This window comes from Gorilla gorilla, chromosome X (assembly GCF_029281585.2).
Source record: "Gorilla gorilla gorilla isolate KB3781 chromosome X, NHGRI_mGorGor1-v2.1_pri, whole genome shotgun sequence".
NCBI classification, from domain to species: domain Eukaryota; kingdom Metazoa; phylum Chordata; class Mammalia; order Primates; family Hominidae; genus Gorilla; species Gorilla gorilla.
The window spans coordinates 55,907,938-55,920,001 of NC_073247.2; the positions used below are offsets into that span (position 1 = coordinate 55,907,938).

The 12,064-nt window shown below is 41.7% G+C and overlaps 1 long non-coding RNA gene across 1 annotated transcript in view; it reads left to right on the forward strand.

The window, feature by feature from the left end:
* Nucleotides 1-12,064, forward strand: part of LOC115932037 (uncharacterized) — a 188,440-nt gene that overhangs the window by 166,672 nt on the left and 9,704 nt on the right. The window lies entirely within an intron of this gene.

Consider the following 12,064-nt stretch of genomic DNA (forward strand, 5'->3'; position numbering starts at 1 on the left):
CCCTCATTAGAGAATAGAACAGTATCCATGTTCTTTTTTTTTTTTGAGATGGAGTCTTGCTCTGTCGCCCAGGCTGGAGTGCAGTGGCACGATCTCGGCTCACTGCAAGCTCTGCCTTCCAGGTTCACGCCATTCTCCTGCCTCAGCCTCCCGAGTAGCTGGGACTACAGGCACTTGCCACCACACCCGGCTAATTTTTTTTTTTTTTTTTTTGTATTTTTAGTAGACACGGGGTTTCACTGTGTTAGCCAGGATGGTCTTGATCTCCTGACCTCATGATCCGCCTGCCTCGGCCTCCCAAAGTGCTGAGATTACAGGCGTGAGCCACTGCGCCCGGCCAGTATCCATGTTCTTGAGGGCAGTGTAGACACTTTATTTGTGAGAAGCAGGCTGGCATACTGCCCATGACTTTAATGAGTGTCAGACAAATCTTCGTCACCAACACTGGATTCCTTATGTATCAAGCATTATGGAATATCAACAAGGGCCAGGCATGACATTAAAGGCTCAGGATATGACAACTATTTATTAAGCACTTACTGTGTAGCAGGCATCTATTTAATCCTCTCCCATCCAATAATTTGGGTATTCTAAATTTCCACTTAACAGATGAGGAAACTGAAGTTTGTGGAAGTGAAGTCACGTAGTTGGTTAGTGATCAAGATAAGATTCAATACTGAGAAGGAAGAAAAGAACCCTTTCTATTACCACCAACTAAAATAGTGGAATAAAAAAGAGTATGCAGTTCATTCTCTGACTATATGAAATGCAACTTCTATCTTTATATGAAAGACAAACAACGAACAAAGCAAATCCTGCCATTCACTATACTGTAGAACATCAGGATGGAATATGCCTTCTGTGAGCCCAGCCTTAAGAGAAATCAAAAGGAAACAAATCACAAAAGATACACAAAGTTGGGCCTGTGAGTGAACAGGGCCGGAAACTTGAACTCCAGTGACATGACATGCATAGCAGAAATCCATCCCAGTTATCCCTTGGGATATTCCTTGAGATGAAATGCTGGAGTTTCCAGAGGCTCCATTGAAAATACAGGGCCTCTGGAAGGGGAACTCAATAGGCTGTATCAGATTTTCCCTAAATTGTTTCCTTTGGTAATTAGTCATCATCTTATGGAGCAGGAAGAACCTGGCTGAGGGCCCAGTGGGATGAATCCCAGTGGGATAGACTGGCGCACCTCACTGAAACTGGGTATGATGGAAAGTTCTGGGGCAGGAACAATTTAGGGAAAGCAGTTCCAGGTGGAGGGCAGTCCTTGGGAAGCAGGAAGGCCCCTTCTCAGTGGTGGGGTACAAAGCTCTAGAAGGGAGTCTCAAGTAGAAAGATGGATGTTAAATTCACCAGAGCTCATTTGTGGGGGCAACAGTGAGGGTGAGCAGTTGGGGAGCATCTTTTAAAGGTTCACATCTGGGCTGTCAATTGAGTTTTGGTGGTGATAGGGTGTGGATTGTGTGTTCACGCACATGCGGGTAAAATTTTCTTTTAATGAATATTTTGTCAGAGCCTTCACTTTCCCTTTTATTACCTCTTCAGTGGATATGTTGGGGAACATATACTGGAAGAGGCTTTTAAGAGCTGTGCTTTGTGGGAATATTCTTGGCAAGCCCTGAGTGTAGACACGGCCTCAGCTGATGATTCTCCAGGGAAACCTGGGTGTTCCCTTCATTTTCAGGTGGGGGATTTGGAGACAACACAGACCTCTATATGAAGGACTGATCCATGTGTATGTTCAGGAGGGGGTTGGGGAAACATTTGGGGGTGATTTTCCTCTGGTCCCTTATGGCTTTGGTGCTACCTCCTGTCTTCCTTTGTTTCTCCCCATCTCCCTGACCACTGTCTCCCTAGCCCCCATGCCAGATTGATGGAAGTAGCATCTTTTGTGATTTATTTTCTTTTACCCTTTCCTAAAACCTAGCTGATTGAAGACACTGCCCCAGTCATTTCCAACATACTCTGCTGCCTCTTCAGCCTGTCATGGGCTCTCCTGATTCAGAGCAGAGGTGGATACTGGCAAGGGACAGGCAGCCCCTAGATGAAGGTTGAGCTGACGGTGGCTGCTTTTACATAGTTTGGAGAACAGGTGAGAGAGAGGAGGGCAGCAGTCTCTGGTACAGAGCCCTGGAGGGGACAAAGGAGCAGCAGCCACAGCACAGCCTGTTGGGAGGGAAAAGGAGAGGGGACTGTGAAGCTGAGCATCTAGCTTCTAGCCAACCTATGAACTACAGAGCTGGCTGTAATCAGCTCCATACACACTGCTTCTTCTTAGAGAACATACAAAGCAAAGCATGAATGTAAGTTGATCATATATATAATTATCAATTATGTATTTAGCATTTGTTTATGTATTTAATGAACACACATAGGATTGACTGTATCCTAGGCATTATCCTAAGGGCTTTATAAATAATAACTCATCGAATTCATCACAACTATATGAAGTAGTACTAACATTATCTTCATTTTACAGATTAGGAAATGAAGGCAAAGGTTAGCTAACTTGCTTAAGGTCACACCCTCAGTAAGTGGCAGAGCCAGATACAAACCCCCAAGAATAATGTACTTTGCTACATTACGTCTTTTGCTAGCATGTCAATGAGAAAATGAAGGAAGTGCCTAGCACTAAATATACCATGTAAAAATAATAATTGTTGTTATTATTATTATTATTAGCTAGTGCTCCACTCCTATAATACTTGCAGATGGCTTAAGCACCTGTGAAGAAACAGTTTAGCACAGTTCCAGTTCTGGAAGCCTCGGTTCAGATACTGATTCTACTACTCATTAGCTGTGAGATATTAGACAAGTTACTTAATCTCTCTATGCCTCAGTTTCTTAATATGTAACATGGAAATGATAATAGTCTTTGCCTCGTTGGTTTGTTGTGCATATTAAATAAGGTAATGTTTATACAGCACTTAGAAAAATGCCTGATACACAGTAAGTGCTCAGTAAATACTTGTTCATGTTACTACTGTTTCAACTGAATTAAATTAATTTTCATTTTTCAGAGCTTCTTTTCATTTAGTCAGTCACTTATTTCCAGAGATTTCCTGGTGATGTTGCCTCACATTTATTTGTGGAAATGCCAGTATGTTTTAAGCTTGCAGGTGAGTTACTCCATTTAATTTTGAAGTTGCTGGGGCAGGTATTGTCCCCTTGTAAAGAATGTGGAAACTGAGGCCAGAGAGATGAAATGACTAGATCAAGCCTATATAGCCAGTCATGGTAGGTTTTTGACTAATATTCCAGAGCTCTTTCCAACATATGCACACCCATACCTATCCCCCTACCCTCACACAGACACACCCTTGGTCTCCCTAATCTGGTGTCGCCTGACCTAAATTCTTGAATCTCTTGCTGTCCACATTAGTAGAGACCTATTTTCTCCATGTGCTTCTTTGGAAGATGATGAAGAAGTAACCCTCTATAGACTCTGCTCCCTCCTTCTCCCCTTTTCCCTCTATTTCACATTTACAGCTTTAGGGACTCACTAAAGCCTGCTTTCAGGGCTAAGAGCCAGACCATTTCCTATGTGGGATTTTCAGGGAATGATAAAGGTAACAGGACTAGAGACTGCTTTATCATGAATGTTATTTTTTATGTCAATGCTGAGCCCAAATCACGGACCTCACATTTAATTTTTTAGGCAGTAAGTTTGGACTAAATCCAGAGCTTGGCCTTTTACTTTCAGCACTAAGTAGAAGAGATATGAGGGCTGATGGATTGGAGAGGCCTAATTGGAGAGTGACTGGAGGGGCTGGACTTGGCCTTGTGCTGCACGGAGATCTGCCTTGAGATCCAACCAAAGACTCTGGGAGGAAAGAGAGGTTTGGGTTTTGGGGATATGCCTGTTGCTTCTAGGAGGGCAATTGGGGTTCCCCTGCATATGGTTCCAGATCAAGTTTCATCTCTTTGGCCACAGGACATTTTCTTAAGCTCCATGGCTGGGTAGTTGCTGCCTGGAGAGGAGGTGCTTGCTATAAGGGCCCCAGCACATGGAAAGTCTGCTGCATTGGTGTCACCCTGTGCTCTCCAACTAGCCCTTGGCCCCTTATGCTGCCCCCATCCCCTGCTTTCTGACCAGAGTCCTCCTCAAAATACAAATCTTCTTATATCCTCACTTGATATAAGAATAACTACTGTTGAATAACTACTGTTATTGAATAACAACAGTATAACTTGAATAACTACTGTTCTCTGGATCTAGCTTTGTGTTTTCTAACCTGGTAAGCAAATTCTCATAGGGCTTTGTGGTCGTCAATGATCATGGATTTGAATGTCACCTTCCTCATGTTAGTCAGAGTTTTCTGGAAGCAAAACCTTACCTGAAAAATTGAAGCTAATGATGGAATTTCAGGCACTGGTATAGACCCCAATGCCTTTCAAATGATTCTACCCAGAATGCTTACTCTTCTGCCCACCCATAGAACCAACTCTGAATTCCTATGTAATCAAAGACATAAGCTTTTTTATGAAAACCCTAGAGAAGTAGTACAATGTGGGGGTTGGATGTTCTCACTCATAAGTGGGAGTTGAACAATGAGAACACATGGACACAGGGAGGGGAACTTCACACACTGGGGCCTGTCAGAGGGTGGGGGCTAAGGGGAGGGAGAGCATTAGGACAAATACCTAATGCATGCGGGGCTTAAAACCTAGATGACGGGTTGATAGGTGCAGCAAACCACCATGGCACATGTATACCTATGTAACAAACCTGCACGTTCTGCACATGTGTCCCAGAACTTAAAGTAAAAAAAAAAAAACAAAAACCGAAAACCAAAACAAAACCAAAAAACACAGGTACTCACTAGGAAAAAAAAAGATTAATTATTCTTATGTAAGCTGTCTTTACGTAATAAAGCTAAATAAGTGAAGTGAATCCAGGTACTACTTAAATTTTAAGGAAACACTTTCAGAAAAAAAAATGTGGTGGTTAAGATTAAGGATCAGGGAAGTGAAATGCATCCCACCTTCATTTACGTTTTTCAACCCATTCTGTCTAGTGTGCGCCACTCCATTCTCCCTGGTCTCCCTGATTATACATTGTTTCCTTCCAGTTTCTTCAGGCTTGACCCCATGGTCAGTGACGGGGACTTGGCACAGGTAGGGAACAATCTCTCTGTGTAGCTTACTAGCAGGCTTCATTGCCTGTGAAGGTGCTCAGTCATAGCCCATGCAGCAACTCTGCATGGTTAGTCTGCTGCTGAAAGGATGCCTGCTTCTGCATCACGATAGAATTTAGTTGTGGTTAAAGTTCCCCCCAGTCTTGAGATTCTGTGAACCTTCCTGCCTCCCACCTCTCACCTTCACCAATGACCGGCCCTCCTGAGTGAGGCTGACAATGGAATGTGAGAGGCAGATGCTGAAGTTCCCTCACCCTTCTCTTAAGCACTGTCTGTGGAGATGAGAGGAAGTTCATGATGGAAAGTCACCTCAGCAGTGAGTGGTTTGGGAGTAGTAAGTAGTATTCGTTTCAAATGCCAACCTTAATTTGAAAAGGTAGCCTCATAATGAATGTCACTGTGCATGGGAGTGTTCTCAGGGATGACCCCATTTTTCTGGGATGACAGGTGGGAAGAGCCACCCAGGACTTAACAATGACGCTTCTGTGTGACAGACTGGACAGAAATCAAGCATTCTCCTGAGGCCATGACTTTTATGTTTGTCTCATGAAGTCTGAGAGAGGCGGTAGATTGGAAGAGGGGGAGTTACATGCCACAAGCAACAGGGGACAATTTGTTCAGCGATCAGGGAGAATGGAGTGGCAATAAATCCTTGCCTGAATGCTGCGGACAGGAAAACCATCCCCAGATGGCAGCGTAAACATTCCATTATGCATCAGATGCTTGGCAGAGGACATTTGGGTCCTTGCTTTCTTCCCCAGGCATCAGAACCTTCCCTCTGAGGTCCCACAGACAGAAGATAAGGCCAGATGCCAGGCCCCAAAGAACAGGCAATGAAGCATAGTAAAAAATGGGGGCACTAGGTGAGGATTTTAGGTCTAGTCCACTGTTTACCAACTGTGTGACCTTGGGCTGGTCTTTCAATCTCTCTGAGCCTTTCTGTCTTCATCTGAAAGATTATGATATGATTTCTACTTTGTAGGGATACAGTGAGGGCTAGATGAGCATCATAGGTTGTGTTCTGCAGAAGTAGAGCTTGCAGTGATAATTCTGTGCCAATGATTTATTAAGAACGTACCCCCAGGGGAGATCAGTAAGGCAGTGGGGGAAGTAAGACAGGGGTGAGAAAGAAGCTAAGCAAGTCTCAGCTTCAGCTTGATCCTGCAGGAGAGCTCAACAGGGTACATTATACACTCAATTAACTCAACTTGGAGGGTGTTGGCTTTCCTATTCTAGTCAGTTACCAGCCAAAAGCCTGAAGGTAAGGGGTGGTGGTGAATGTAAACTCCCAGGCATTTCCAGTTCTCCGTATCTGAGGGATGGCTCCAGGTTTGGTGTGGGCTGTTAGAAGCCAAAGGACACTGAAGCTGGGAGAGGAGTTCATAGAAAAAAAATATATAAGGAATAAAAAGATCTGGACCAGAAACTAAAAATTACAGTATCTTCTACAATGAAAAAAATATTTGTATTGGTCAGGGATTCATCATGGATTACCCAAATCACATGGATCTGCTTTCAACCAGGAACAGAGTACCAGCTCATGCCTCTAGACCTCCATAAGAGAGTAAAATCTTCAACTATCTGTAAGTGATCTCATATTGAAAGCCTGGACAAAAAAAAAGACCATTTAGGGAAGGCTGTCTAAGGGAAAAGCCATTTCTTTCTTCCAGTAAGCACACTGTACTCTGTCCTGGAATGAGACAGAGAATAGACATACTGAATGGTCCATATTAATCCCTTTCAGAATCGCCTTCACTGTGTGGTGCTTCATACTATGAAAGACCAGCAACGAAAGACATCTAGAAACACATCGTATTAAGAAACATTAGGTTTGTTGAGCTAGTTGCCACAAAAGAGAGAATACGGAGGAATCCTAAGGCCCTTGGAAAGAGGGAGCAGGCAGGGGCCCCTCATTGGGATTAGGCTTACTCCAAAAGATTCTCAGGAGGAATTAGGAAGCAGGGACCAATTATGGATTGGACGCTCTCAAGAAGCAGGGGCAATTTTGTGTTTGGGCATCTCAATAGTTTTTATACAGAACAAATAAGGCTGGAGCTGTCACAGGTAAGGGAACAGCAGTCACTCATGTTATTCAGAGAAGGAGAACATTTAGTTATTTTTGTGATTACTGGGTGGCTTTATCTTTATCTTGTTCCAAATATGATCATGGAATGGTCTTGTCCCAGCACTGTTTATGTTAGTTGAGAACATCATGGTCTGGCTGCCAGCAGGACCATTTCTCACTCTCTCTGGTTGTCGGCAGGGATGTATTTTATTTCCTTCCTCAATGGCATATACTTTTTTCTCATCAAAGTTAAAAGAAACAGCCCTGCTAGTTCTACAGCAGCAGTACAAATTCTAAGGAGCATGCTAGCCCTTGTGCCACCTGGAATATGGCACAAACTATCCCACAGGAATTTCATTCAAAATTTAATACCAAGAAAAAATATCTACTTAAGGAATGATAGTCTTTCTTCTTCATGATAGCAAGGTCTAGGCAACACATCCTACTTTTTTCTTCTTCGTCTGCCTTTTAGGATGCCCAGAGCCATATTTGAAGCTCCTTTGACCTTTTTGGTTTGCACATATGCAGTCAATTTTCTCCCTGATATTAATTTTCTATTTCTATTTGGCTATTTTTTTGTTGTTGGCTTCTTCAGATCAAATTGGCGAAGGAATGAATACATTCTGCATTAAGCCATGTTGCACAGCTTGAAGCGAACACAAAATTAGATCGTGCATTAGTTCCCAGTTATTTTATGAATGTAACGGGCCTCTCATAATTTAAGAGGAGAGCATCTATCTTTTCTTTCTTCAATTTCCTTCCTTCCCATAACATAGCACAAAGAAATGTTAAATAGATGTTATTTGGAAACTTTGTTTTTGATGGAAGATAGTTTGGGGATTCTTGCAGGCAGACAGTAGAGGTCACCATGGAGCTGTGCATGATGGAGCGGCCTCTCGTGGACCTGGTAATTTAGCTGGATCGGTCTGAAATTGCATGAGGTTTAATCATTCAATTCAGATGAGTATACTTTTTGCTCTGGTCATTCAACAGACAGCACTTTGTGATGGTTGCCTTCATGTCACTTTGCTAATACAGTTGTTTGGAGGAGAGAAAGCAGCTTTTATATATTGTTTATTGAAAAAAAAATCCATCTTAAGCACTAAGGAACTCTGGGAAAAATGGTTACAAAATGTGTTTACTTAAATATTGTGAAATGAGGATGGAAATTCGCAGTGCAGGGTATTTGTCATCTGCTCATGACTAGCAGATGGCCGCCTCCTCCTCATCCTCCTTTGCGAGCCGAATGACTCACATCTTACAGGGTGTGCAAAATGAAATTTCGAAACTCTCCAGAGTAGAGGTGGCAGTGCCATAACTCCATGCAGGAGGAGTGTGCCAGCCAGATTACTTTGCCAGCCAGCATGCTGCCAAAACTTCACAAAATGTCTCTCATTGGAAAAAAAAATGCGTTTGGATGTCTCTCCACACATGTTCAATCCACCATCTCTGAAAGGATACAGGGTATATTTCAGGCTGTGGGGAAGCCTGTGTGGGTGAAAGGGAGCAGGTGGTCTGCCGGCCCGGAGCTGGGTAGTAATCATTTCTACCAAGGTGAATCACAGAAGATGGGCTCACCTGTTTTGGCTTGTCAGCCCTAGAATGTTTGCAGGTCTGCCTCCAGCCATCAACAGAGCTGTCATATGCTCTAATAAATAAGAGACTAAATACAGTTTAAAGAGATACAAGTCATTTACGTTCAAAGTTTTTCTTTTTCTCTTTTGTTTAATTAAAAGAAACTCCAGATCTGCTACACCAAAAAATAAAGGCTGTATTACAGGCAATTGTACTTGTTTTAAAAATAGAGCCCTGCCAGTCAGGTGGACTAACAGATAACTTGATTTTTAGCTGCAGATTCTACTTTCCTTCATCTGATAGCTAGTCACCAAAGATTTCTCCCTCATCTCCACCCCCCACCAATGAACTGCACCTCCCAATATTTACACCTTTGTGTAGTATCCTCCTTTTGAAGTCAAAAGAAGTCTTTGAGCTTTCACCTGGGTCTCTTGGAACACGTGCTCTGGAGGAAGCCCACTGCCATGTAGGAAGTCTGACTACCCTGAGACCTCTATGTTTTGAGGGAGCCACATGTCACATGAAGAGACTGCATGGAGAGAGAAATTCCTGGCAAGCCCGGAGGTGTTTCAGGCTGTTGAACAAGATGTGACTAAAGAAGCCATCTTCAACATCCAGCCTAGTTGAGTCTTCTGATGACTCCAGCCTCCATCTACTGCAACCACCTGAGAGAACCCAAGAACTACCTAGCTGAGCCCAGTCAACCCATACAACCATGACAGATAGTAATACAGACGGTCCCTGACTTATGGTGGTTTGACTCATGATTTTTCAACTTTAAGATAGGACAAAATCATTCACATTCAGTATGCTCTTTGACTTATCTTGGGGCTAAGTCTGAATAAACCCATCATAAGTTTAAAATATTACAAGTCAAAACTACATTTTCAACTTATAATGGGTTTATCCAGATGTAGCCCCATGGTAAGTCAAGAAGCATCTGTAAATTATTTTAAGCCACTATGACATTTTCCCCAAAACATAGATAACCTAAACACTGTGACACTTTATACACACACACACACACACACACACACGAGAGAGAGAGAGAGACAGCGAGAGAGAGATCAAGTGGCTAAACAATAACTGATTGGCAGATTATGTTAAAACTTAGTAGTTGGAAGCACTTTTGTTGTGGCTTGAACCTCAAATATTTTCCAGGGGACCTTAGACTCTAGTGATATGATGAACAGAAACTCGTGAGTATATATAACACAGTGAATTTAAAAAATGCTCTTTGGTGCTGCATGAGATGGGGGCATACTCTATGAAGCTAAGGAGTAGCAGAGAACCTGGAAGTAATTAAATACAGCAGTACACTTGTCAGCCGTGGGGCCTCCATTCTTTGTTTATGTTGAGTACCTAGCCATCTGAAACATGTAGGTAACTGGAAGATGAGAAAAAAGGTCCTGACAAGTTATTTAGAGTAATGAAGAGAGAATGCTATCAAAAAAGATTAAAGGTTCTGTATTAGGAGAGCCTAGCTGAACAATGGTTAAGGAATGGCAGCATGCAAGAATGTTAGTGCCAAAGAGAAAGACACATATTAGTCATTTGTAGGATTGGGTTACAGCCAATGAGAGAGGGAGAAGAAGGGGCACAGAGAGCAAGGGAGTCAAGAGGAACAGACCTAGGATGTATAAATGGTAGCATTTTTAGGTTAAAATCTTTCCAGTCAACCCCAACCGTTACATTGAAACAAGCAAAGTTTGGTGTAGCAGAAAGGGTACCAAAACACAAATTGGAAGGTCTTTGTTCAGCTACTAACAGGTAGTATAAACCTGGCAAGTCACTTATCCTCTCCAGGTCTCAAGAAGACATATCATAACTTATAAAGGATTTTACAAAGGCAAAATATTATTGTGAATTATAAGAAAATTAGTTGTACTTTATGAAATCTAAACTTCCTTTCAGCTGTAAAATCTTGTGATCCTAAACCATGAAAACACAAGACAGTTTTAAATTCTAAAAATTAGATAACTAGGCTTGTAAACTGAAGTATGTATAAAATCTGTTATTGAAATTAGGTAATACGTATAGAAAAAAATTTAGGAAAGGGCAAGGATCTTTGTTTTATTTCCTGATATATCCCAAGCATTTTGAACAATGCCAACACATGGCAGGCACTAATAAAAATACTTGTAGACTACATTAATAAGCAATTCCTGAAAAACCTAGGGAAAAAGTGACCTAAAAAATAGTCATATCCACTATGTCTGTCCTTATCTTTTGTTTTTACAAGTTTTTCTCAGTTCTATTGCTTTGGCAGACACTGATAGCCAAATTTCTAAACAATACTTAGTCTTGCTTCTCTTTCTCATTTTAAAGATAAATAAGGAAGCATATATTTTTCCCGATTAATGTTAATTCCTTAACTTATGATTTTTTATTTAAACGTTTTTAAAGAAAAAATTCAAACACATAAAGTAAATAGAATATCCCTTATCCAGATTCCGTAATTATCCACATTCTACAACTTTAGTTTCATTTATACTTCCACTACTTCTTACTCCCACTGGACTATATGTGATTGTGTTTTAAAGTAGATTTCCCCCCATCTAATAAAACAGAAGCTATTAACTGTTTAGTATTCTGCTTATCTTATCCTAGTGTACTCATTCGTGGTGTTTCAATTTCCCAATTTTTCAGTACATTACAAAGTTGCAAAGAACATCCCCAGGGAGCTATTTTTTCTGACTCTGGATTAAGTAACATTGCAATAATTTTAGAAAGGCTCTCTCTTAATGATTCCTTTGTATCTAGGGTTTCATAGCTCTTCTCTTTAGAAAGGGATTCACATCAGTCAGGGTTCTTGGTTGCAAACATCAGAACTTACTATGGTTGGTTAGGCAGAAAATATATCTAACATATATTATTAGATGTCTCAATAGAACCTCTTGGAGGAACAGACCAGCCTCAAAGATATATGGGAAGGCACAACACCAAAATGATGCTGCAGGATGGGTCCAGAAAGGATGCCACCATTGTGACCACTGGGCACAGACACCACAAATTGTCCCATTGATCCTGGACATGGATGCTGAACTGCTGCCATCACTGCCCCTGAAAGTCATTGCTTCTGCCATCATTTTCTTTAGAGACTGGTGAGACTCCACAGAGTTTAGAGACTCCACAGTGTCTGTTTCCTCATATTTGTCTCTTTTAAACTCATGTGAGTGCACCTCATTGGCTGAGTCTAATACAAATATTTACACCTTAGCTTCAAGAAAGGCTGGGAAAGTGAGTTTGGGACTCCTGTGTTGGGAAAGCAAAGCTC